Source organism: Mercurialis annua, linkage group LG2, assembly GCF_937616625.2.
Source record: "Mercurialis annua linkage group LG2, ddMerAnnu1.2, whole genome shotgun sequence".
Taxonomy (NCBI): Eukaryota; Viridiplantae; Streptophyta; class Magnoliopsida; order Malpighiales; family Euphorbiaceae; genus Mercurialis; species Mercurialis annua.
Window position 1 is genome coordinate 55999623 of NC_065571.1, and position 11612 is coordinate 56011234.

The window sequence follows — 11612 nt, forward strand, 5'->3', positions numbered from 1 at the left end:
AAATCAAAAACTTAATTAAATAAGTCAAATAAGGTTCAGGGACCAATTTGTACTTTAACCAATTAGGGACCAAATTGTACTTTTGCCAATTAGGGGCTAAATTGCACTTTAGCCAATTTGATTTCCAAAAATCAAATTAATTACTTTTATTTTATAATTAAAACCAACAATAAAGTTAACAACCAAAAATCCACTTAATTAAGTTATAAAATAAGTTTAGGGGCTAAATTGTAATTTAGCCAACTTTTGACAAAACGACATTTGAAACAATTATAATTACCCGAGTAATTATATTAACTTAATTTATAAATATCTATCATTTCCACTATTTAATTTATATACAAAATAAAACCCAAGTTATTAGTTAAAGTTTAACCTTAAGGATTAAGTTGATTAAAGTTAAAGTCTTTGGTGATTAAAGTGAATATTTGTCCATCTTTCTCATTTCAAAAAGAAACTCAGCCCGCCACCCCTGTATTTGCAATTCACATTCTTAAGTTTCTGAAACCAAAACCCTCTATCAATTCTCACCAAACCAAGCAATCTAATAGCCAAAAACCCAAACCAAAACAACACAACACCATTGCTACATACCCATAATCAATTAACAAGGAGAACAAACACCAAAGTTATTGCCGAACCCAACCTTTAATCATGAACATGAAGAACAAAATGATAACTCCATGAAATCAAAAACTAACAATCACCCAAGAGATCTATAAGCCAAACAAACCAAATCCATGGCAAAAGGGAGACAAAACTGGTTCGGTAGAAATCAAAAGCCAAAACAGAATTGCACGGAAACCTTCAAGGAAACTCAACCACGGCAATAATTTAAATGATGGAACAAATACAAAACAAAAGCTATAACTATTTAACACTAATCATGCCAAGGGATTCAACATGAATGAAGCAAAAACAAAGCCAAAAGAGAAAGGAAAAGGTTCGGCAGAAACAGAAAATTGAAACAAGAAATTATAAAGCTTAAAAAACGTAAACCGTACGGCGATTGAAACGAGATCGACGGCGTACCGTTCAGCGAAACTGAGATAGGGAGACGTAGGTACGTGAGTCTAGATCGTCTGGAATCGAACGGTTTTGATTTCGATCTAGAAACGAGCAAGAACGAACCAAATTACGCAATGACGTTCAAAAACGAAATCTGGAAATCAAAGAATTAAGAACACTTACTGAACAGCAACTTTGGAGGATGATTACGGATTCGATACTCAGCGAAATGACAAGCGGAAAACGGCTAGGGTTTCAGTGATGAGTGGTGAATATTTTCTGTTTAGAAGTCGACTTAAAAAGACGAATGGAAACGGGTCGAAAACGAGTGCGAACAGGGCCGGGCGAAGGGGTCAAGGGTCTGCTGCCATTCCCGAACGGAAAGGCCAAAATTTGGCCTGATCCCGTTCGGGAAAGGCCTGGTCCCGAACGGGACCAGTGCAAATTTTGCACAGTCCCGTACGGGACAGGCCCAGTCCCGTACGGGACCAGTGCAAATTTTGCACAGTCCCGTACGGGACAGGCCCAGTCCCGTACGGGACCATACGGGATTTCATCAGGTCTCTTACGAGACCTGGTTTATCCCCTTGGTTCAACCATTTGGTTGAACCAAGACCCAAAGGAGAATATATTTTTTTTTTTAAAACCGAACCGAGGATGAATCGAACCACAATAAATTTACGAAACTTCAAATACCCCACAAAATACATCCGGAACCACGTCGGAAATAAAAAAAAAATAAATTTAAAATTTTACGGGATATTACATTCTCCCCAACTAATTAAAAATTCGTCCTCGAATTTAACACGACAAGTAAATCACAACAGAACAACACGTAGCACAAGCAAAACTACACAAGTCACAGAAAATCAAGATATCGTACCTCACGGAAAAAGAAAAGGATAGCGATTCCGCATATCCAACTCGGTCTCCCAAGTACACTCCTCTACAGAATGATTGCGCCAGAGAACCTTGACCATCGGAATCTCCTTGTTCCGCAATTTACGCACCTGCGTATCAACAATCTCAACTGGTTGTTCCTCATAGGACAGCTCCTGGTCAATCTCAACACTCTGAGGCACAATCACGTGCGAAGGATCAGAAATGCACTTTCTCAACATAGAAACGTGAAACACAGGATGTACTAACGACATGTCTGGCGGTAGAACTAGACGATAAGTCACAGCTCCAATCCTCTCCGAAATCTCATAAGGACCAATATACCTCGGTGCTAACTTTCCCTTGACGCCAAAACGAACCACGCCTTTCATAGGCGAAACCCGAAGAAATACGAAATCACCAACCTGGAACTCAATGTCTTTCCTTTTCGGATCAGCATAACTCTTATGCCGACTAAAAGCAGTCTCTAACCTCCGCTTAATCAACGGTACCTTCTCAGAGGTAATCTGAATAATCTCCGCTCCCGAGAGTTTACGCTCTCCGACCTCCTCCCAACAGATAGGAGATCTACACTTGCGCCCGTACAAAGCCTCATACGGCGCCATCTCGATACTCGCATGATAACTGTTGTTATAGGAAAACTCAATCAACGGCAAATGAGTATCCCAGCTACCCTGAAAATCGAGAACACACATCCTGAGCATATCCTCCAACGTCTGAATAGTCCTCTCAGACTGACCGTCAGTCTGAGGATGAAAAGCTGTACTGAAATCCAACCGAGAACCCAAGGATTCCTGTAACGCCTTCCAAAACCTCGAAGTAAACACAGAACCTCTGTCTGAAACAATAGAAACCGGTACACCATGCAAACTGACAATCCTGTCGATGTACAACTGAGCCAACCTCGAAGCAGCATACGAAACCTTAATCGGAAGGAAATGAGCTGACTTGGTCATACGGTCAACTATCACCCAGATGGAGTCGTATCCCTGTCGAGTACGTGGTAACCCAACCACAAAATCCATAGCAATCCGCTCCCACTTCCACTCTGGAATAGGTAGTGGCTGCAGATAGCCAAAAGGTCTCTGATGCTCCAGCTTCACCTGCTGGCACGTCAGACACTTAGAAACATACTCAGCGACATCCTTCTTCATCCCGCTCCACCAGTAGGTACCCTTAAGATCATGGTACATCTTAGTAGAACCCGGATGAACACTATAAGCAGACTTGTGCGCTTCTTCCAGAATCTGGTCCCTCAAACCATCTGAATCCGGAACACACAACCTCGAACCATGTCTCAGAACACCATCCACAAAAGTAAACTCAGAATTTCCATCCTGCTGAACTTCCTCAATAATCCGTTTCAATTGTGGATCCTCTGCTTGTAAAGCTTTGATCCGATCAATCAAAACGGGTTGCACTTGCAACTGTGCTAACAAACAACCAGTCTGAGAAATCTGAAAACCATAGCCCGAAGCTATCAAATTGTGCCACTCTCTAACCATGGGTCTACGCCCAATCTCAGAAATATGAGCCAAGCTGCCCGAAGACTTGCGACTCAACGCATCGGCTACCACATTAGCCTTACCAGGATGGTACTGAATAGTACAGTCGTAGTCTTTCAGCAACTCTAACCACCTCCTCTGTCTCAAGTTCAACTCTCTCTGATCAAAGATATATTTCAGACTCTTATGATCAGTGAAAATCTCACAAGTAGCACCATACAAATAATGCCTCCAAATTTTCAGCGCAAAAACCACAGCTGCTAACTCTAAATCATGAGTAGGGTAATTCACCTCATGCTTCTTCAACTGTCTGGAAGCATAGGCAATCACCTGTCCATGTTGCATCAGAACGCAACCCAAACCAATCCGAGACGCATCACAATACACTGTGAAACCATCAATGCCAGAAGGCAATGCCAACACCGGAGCTGTAGTCAAAATCTCCTTGAGCTTCTCAAAGCTCGCCTCGCACTTGTCAGTCCACTCAAACTTGACACCCTTCTGTGTCAGTTTAGTCAAAGGTGCAGATATTCTGGAGAAATCTTGTACGAACCTACGATAGTAGCCAGCTAAACCCAGAAAACTTCTGATCTCGGTAACTGACCTTGGCCTTTGCCAATCCATGACCGCCTCAATCTTCTTCGGATCAACCTTGATCCCATCTTTCGACACCACGTGTCCTAGAAAGGTAACCTGATCCAACCAGAACTCACATTTTGAGAACTTAGCATACAACTGATGCTCACGTAACGTCTGTAGTATGGTCCTCAAATGGTAAGCATGCTCCTCCTCACTCCGAGAATAGATCAAGATGTCATCAATGAAGACGATCACAAATTGATCCAAAAACGGCTTGAACACTCTGTTCATCATATCCATAAACGCTGCAGGTGCGTTCGTCAGACCGAAGGACATAACTAGAAACTCAAAATGCCCATAACGAGTCCGGAAAGCAGTCTTAGGCACATCTGCATCACGGATCCGTAGCTGATGATACCCAGACCTCAAATCAATCTTGGAAAAACACTTCGCACCCTGCAACTGGTCAAACAAATCATCGATGCGAGGAAGAGGATATCTGTTCTTGACAGTAACCTTGTTCAACTGTCTGTAGTCGATACAGAGTCGAAAGGAACCGTCTTTCTTCTTCACAAACAGAACTGGAGCACCCCACGGAGAAGTACTCGGTCTGATGAACCCGCTATCCAACAACTCTTGTAACTGGTCCTTCAACTCCTTCAGCTCTGCAGGAGCCATCCGATACGGCGGTATCGAAATCGGAGCGGTACCAGAAACCACATCAATGCAAAACTCAATATCACGATCAGGTGGTAATCCAGGCAATTCCTCTGGAAACACATCAGTGAACTCATTCACTATCGGTACACTATGCATATCACTACCACCAGCCTCCAAATCACGAACCACAGCAAGGAAACCCTGGCAACCCTTGCCTAACATCCGCTTCGCCTTGATGGCGGAAATCAGATTCTTAGGTGTTTCTGCCTTTTCTCCCTGAAAGGAAAAAGGTAGACCACCTGGAATCCTGAACTCGACTGACTTCTCTCGACAGTCAATAGAAGCATAATGGTGTGACAACCAGTCCATCCCCAAGATAACATCAAAAGAAAGAACGTCAAGTACAATCAAATCAGCACATAATTCTCTACCCTGAATAACCACTGGACACGAAGGATAAACAACGTCCACTACTACACCTTCAGACATAGGTGTAGACACAGCTAGAGGTTCATTCAAAACAGATGGTGCTCTACCCAATTTCCCAGCAAAACAAGTAGAAACAAACGAATGGGTCGCACCCGCATCAAATAATACCAAAGCATCAGTAAAAGAAATCGGAATGGTACCTTGCACCACAGCATTTGATGCACGCGCATCCTGAGGAGTAAGTGCGAACACTCTGGCCTGACCCTGCGGTTGCTGCTGCGAACTCTGTCCAGTACCATAACCGTTGGAACCTCTACCGCCGTTACCACGGCCACCAAAACCTCTGCCACCAGAACCACGGCCCCGCTGGCCACCAAAAGATGCTGCAGGTTGAGAGTACCCTACAGACTGTGTAAACGCAGGTCTCTGCTGCTGATAAGATGACTGCGCCACACTGGAGTTAGACATCTGCTGCCCAGATGTCGGACACTCCCTAGAAAAATGACCCGGCTGGCCGCAAGTAAAACAACCTCCAGGAGCTAACTGACACTGACCAAAGTGCCTGCGTCTGCAATTCTGGCAGAACGGAATGTTCGATCCACCACTGTACCCGCGTCCTGAACCACGGTTGCTCCCACTGCTACTGGAACTGTACGGAGCACTCCTGGCACTATGCCTCCCTTTGTTGTGAGTCCGTCGACTCCCCCTGTTGGCCTGAGAAGAGCCACTGTAGTAGTTCCCACTACCATGCTGCACTGGGGCCTGCTGCCCCCCACTAGGAACGTCACTCTTTCCCTTCTGATTCTGGAAAGGGTCAGAGATCGTCCCAAACTGAACCATCGAATTTTCCATCCGCCGCGCACTATCCACTAACCGAGCAAACTCCATGTTCGTCCCTATCAGCAAAGGAAGGAACTCCGAGCCTAAACCCCTAACATAACGGTCGTTCACTCGCTCTTGATCACCCTGTAGATCTGTAGCAAACCGCCCCAAACGTACAAACTCAGTAGTGTAGTCTGTCACTGATCTATCCCCCTTCTTCAAAGTGAGCAGCTTTTCTCTGAAACTCTCAGTAACAGAGAAGGGTAGATAATAACCTCTGAACCTGGTCACAAAATCAGCCCAAGGTAAAGTATCCATAACTGGTCTGATGTTATCGCGATACCAATCCTTAGCTGGACCCTTCAGCGACATTTCCACAAGCATCACTGATTGACGATCAGACGCTTGAATCCTCTGACTGTTGTACTCAAATTCCTCCAAAAAGTCAAGAGCATCCCCAGTACCATCAAAAGAAGTCGGATTCAACTTCAAGTAGGTCATCACCAACTCTCTGTCTGTTGGAACATGACCGACACCAGCAATTCCACCAATACCAGCTACAGCACCAACCTGAGGTTGCTGTTGCTGCGCTAACTGACCCAGTATATTACACTGATTCTGCAGTAGAGCCTGATTGTTCTGCATCTCGACAACGCCAGCCAAGAAAGTAGTGAAGTCAAACGCTTGCAAATTTGGTGCTTGCTGCACCCCTGGTGCCTGCTGCACATTCGGTGCCTGAACACCTGCTGCACCGCGCCCTCTAGCTCCACCTCTACCAGCACCAGCTCCTCTGCCTCTACCAGCACCTCTACCTCTGCCAGCACCTCCACCTCGACCACGTCCAGCATTAGCCTGAACAGGTGGTGGGTTCTGATCGACTTCCATAGAAATCGCATCATCAGCCACAGCTTCTTGCTCTGCCGCAGCACGAGCACGAGTACGAATAACATTGTCCATATCCTAAGATTGAACAACAACAATTTAAATAACAGATATTTCATACCCAAGTATGAACAAAACAAGCAACATATAGGATTTCCCAAGAAATCAACAGCAATAAAATGTCCACCCAAGTGAAATAGCATTATCAATTAAAAACATCAAATCAACAAATAATGACTGACTCGACGCAATCCTATTGGTGTAGGCAGAATGTTTTAAAAATCAAAAGATGACGTTTTTAAAGACATGACAGAATCCTATATCCGCAGTAGTTCCTAAGACACAATCAAACTTAACAGAGTAAACACATAGCAAGCAATGGCCTTGGTTTGAAACCAAAGCTCTGATACCAAATTTGTCACGACCCATTTTCATGAATCGCGACCGGCGCTAGGGTATGGGTAATGTAGTACCAAAACCCGTAGCTAGCCTTTCATTTAAATCATAAACACATAAACCTGCAGAAAACCAATGCTCGGGGGCAACCGAGACTTCAGCCTAAACTAGCAGTTATAATAATCAACAATTAATATAACATGCTTATTCAATTCTGATTCTAAAATAGATTTATCATAAACCGATATAAATAATAAAACATGCCAAAGCAATATAACCAGTCGAACCAATCCGACAAAATAAATAATAATAACAAGGACGTCTAGTTACTACTGCGGTCTAAGAATAAAACAGTTTTACAATTTTAATAAAATAAAAGGAACCTCCGAGGAAAAGTAAATGCGGAGATCACCAGACTCTCTCAGATAATAACCCTGGGGAAAATTGGGAAAACAACGGGGTCAGATATACTGAGATGAGTTCATACCACTATCTACATTTATTAAGTGGAAAACCTTTAAAAACGTTTAAAACATTTAATAACGATATTACGGATAATAGTTGGAACCCTAAACCACAATTCTAAATAATAATCATAATCCAATAGGTCTGGTCCCGAGAGCTGAGCTACACCGAGTTACCACTGACCACACTTATACCAGAGTCCCGAGAGCTGAGCTACACCGAGTTACTCTACCTGGTCCCGAGAGCTATGCTCACACCGAGTTACCACATTTCCATATATACCTTACCCAGATCAATACCGGTGCGCACGCAGTCCTAATGATGCCCATTAGGTAGCACGTTCCAACTAAGAGCCATAATATAAAAACAGTTCGAAATATACGTACAGTATATATATTTAATATTAAAATAACAATTTACTTAATAAAGCGGTAAATAGTAAATATAAACTCACTGCTTGCTAATCCACGTGAAATACCGGCAAGCAACTAACTCTGGTTCGCCTCAGAAGCACGAACAGTAGATGAGTCTAGACAAATAAAATAATTATTAAAATCAGACCCTAACTCTAGAGAGTACTAGACACCACACAAGACTAGCACAAATAATCACGTAGTAATTAAACAATCCAAAAATAACACAAATATATCCAAAAGGTAATAAAGCCCAATTAATATAAGTCTATTGAGTTCCCGCTTAAAATCCAATTTATAAATATTATTTAATAACTTTAAATAATAAATAATTTACAAATAGTGGGTTTGCCGAGTTACCAAGTAACTACCAAGCTAACCTCACTTGTCGAGTGACCCAAGTCTAACCCGACTCAAAACAATTATCAAATATAACCCAAGTTTATATTTATAAAACAATTTAACAAAATAATAAACCATTTTAAAAGCGGAACTCAATAACTTCAATTCTAAGTAACCCAAGTTACAAATCAAAAACTTAATTAAATAAGTCAAATAAGGTTCAGGGACCAATTTGTACTTTAACCAATTAGGGACCAAATTGTACTTTTGCCAATTAGGGGCTAAATTGCACTTTAGCCAATTTGATTTCCAAAAATCAAATTAATTACTTTTATTTTATAATTAAAACCAACAATAAAGTTAACAACCAAAAATCCACTTAATTAAGTTATAAAATAAGTTTAGGGGCTAAATTGTAATTTAGCCAACTTTTGACAAAACGACATTTGAAACAATTATAATTACCCGAGTAATTATATTAACTTAATTTATAAATATCTATCATTTCCACTATTTAATTTATATACAAAATAAAACCCAAGTTATTAGTTAAAGTTTAACCTTAAGGATTAAGTTGATTAAAGTTAAAGTCTTTGGTGATTAAAGTGAATATTTGTCCATCTTTCTCATTTCAAAAAGAAACTCAGCCCGCCACCCCTGTATTTGCAATTCACATTCTTAAGTTTCTGAAACCAAAACCCTCTATCAATTCTCACCAAACCAAGCAATCTAATAGCCAAAAACCCAAACCAAAACAACACAACACCATTGCTACATACCCATAATCAATTAACAAGGAGAACAAACACCAAAGTTATTGCCGAACCCAACCTTTAATCATGAACATGAAGAACAAAATGATAACTCCATGAAATCAAAAACTAACAATCACCCAAGAGATCTATAAGCCAAACAAACCAAATCCATGGCAAAAGGGAGACAAAACTGGTTCGGTAGAAATCAAAAGCCAAAACAGAATTGCACGGAAACCTTCAAGGAAACTCAACCACGGCAATAATTTAAATGATGGAACAAATACAAAACAAAAGCTATAACTATTTAACACTAATCATGCCAAGGGATTCAACATGAATGAAGCAAAAACAAAGCCAAAAGAGAAAGGAAAAGGTTCGGCAGAAACAGAAAATTGAAACAAGAAATTATAAAGCTTAAAAAACGTAAACCGTACGGCGATTGAAACGAGATCGACGGCGTACCGTTCAGCGAAACTGAGATAGGGAGACGTAGGTACGTGAGTCTAGATCGTCTGGAATCGAACGGTTTTGATTTCGATCTAGAAACGAGCAAGAACGAACCAAATTACGCAATGACGTTCAAAAACGAAATCTGGAAATCAAAGAATTAAGAACACTTACTGAACAGCAACTTTGGAGGATGATTACGGATTCGATACTCAGCGAAATGACAAGCGGAAAACGGCTAGGGTTTCAGTGATGAGTGGTGAATATTTTCTGTTTAGAAGTCGACTTAAAAAGACGAATGGAAACGGGTCGAAAACGAGTGCGAACAGGGCCGGGCGAAGGGGTCAAGGGTCTGCTGCCATTCCCGAACGGAAAGGCCAAAATTTGGCCTGATCCCGTTCGGGAAAGGCCTGGTCCCGAACGGGACCAGTGCAAATTTTGCACAGTCCCGTACGGGACAGGCCCAGTCCCGTACGGGACCAGTGCAAATTTTGCACAGTCCCGTACGGGACAGGCCCAGTCCCGTACGGGACCATACGGGATTTCATCAGGTCTCTTACGAGACCTGGTTTATCCCCTTGGTTCAACCATTTGGTTGAACCAAGACCCAAAGGAGAATATATTTTTTTTTTTTAAAACCGAACCGAGGATGAATCGAACCACAATAAATTTACGAAACTTCAAATACCCCACAAAATACATCCGGAACCACGTCGGAAATAAAAAAAAATAAATTTAAAATTTTACGGGATATTACATATAAATCTCAACATATAGATCAGCCCAGAAATTTAAATAAATAATTTAATTTTCACGGAAAAATTATTTAAAAACCGAAACCCATATAAACAATTACTAAAACTAGTTAATCAACCATCAAACATCACATATAAACCATCCTATGCATGTTTCTAACACTTAACCAACATCAGCAACTAAAAGTAAGGTTTTGAGCTTGAAATTATACCTCAAACGAACATGCAAACACACATACACGATCTACGCAATATTCCCGACAATTTTCGTGAAGAAAGTTTTGAGAGAAAATAAAAGTATAAGGTTTTGTGTTGGGAGCTATGGAGTATTCGGCACCCACAAAATGAAGAAGATGATGGATTAACTTGGGCACCAAGTTTAAGTAGAGAAAATATCTAGATATTAAATCATGTTTCAATTATTTACAAGTTTGCCATTGTGGCAATTTCGTAAATAAAAGTAACTTTTGCAATATTCAAAATTAAACTTTCTCATTAATTTCCGAATAGTATTTCATGAATATTAACCTCCAAATTATCATCTCGGGATGTCTATTTTATTTTATAATGAATTTTCTTTATTAATTCTGCAGTCCAATTGCAGTCCGGCTAAAATATACTTTTTCGTCCAAAAATTCTCAAATTTATTCCTTGGACTCCAAATATATTAATAAGCTTCCTCGATTATTTAAATTCTCAATTTGAACTTAAATAATACGTTTCCTTAGTCCTGATTACTTAAATCCTGACGAACCCAGCGGTTCGATTTGAGCTGCATTGTTCTTTAAATTTCTGCACTGTTTCTCATTCAAATTTTATAAAATAAAATTTATAAAATTGAAGAGGACGTCGATAGCTTCGATTTGACATATAGATCATCGAATTCCGATGTCGGAATAGGAAGATATGAATTTTGGAAATTCGTTATTCCAAAATTGTCATATTATTATACTTATCCAAAAAAAATTTCAAAATAATTCCTTATGATTCCAATATTTTTATGGGCTTCCCTACGTATTTAAATTCTCCATTTTGAATTTAAATATCCCTTCTTATAATCCCGATCGTCCAAATTACGACATATATCTTAATTTAATAATTCAAAATTCCGGGTTATTACACTCTCCCGCCAAGTTTTTTGGCGGTTTAGCGACGGATTATTTGTCTGTCGCTAAATCCGTCGCAATTTTGCACTTTTAGCGACGGATTTTCAGTCCGTCGCAAAAGTCCGTCGCAAATTGCATGTTTTCTAGT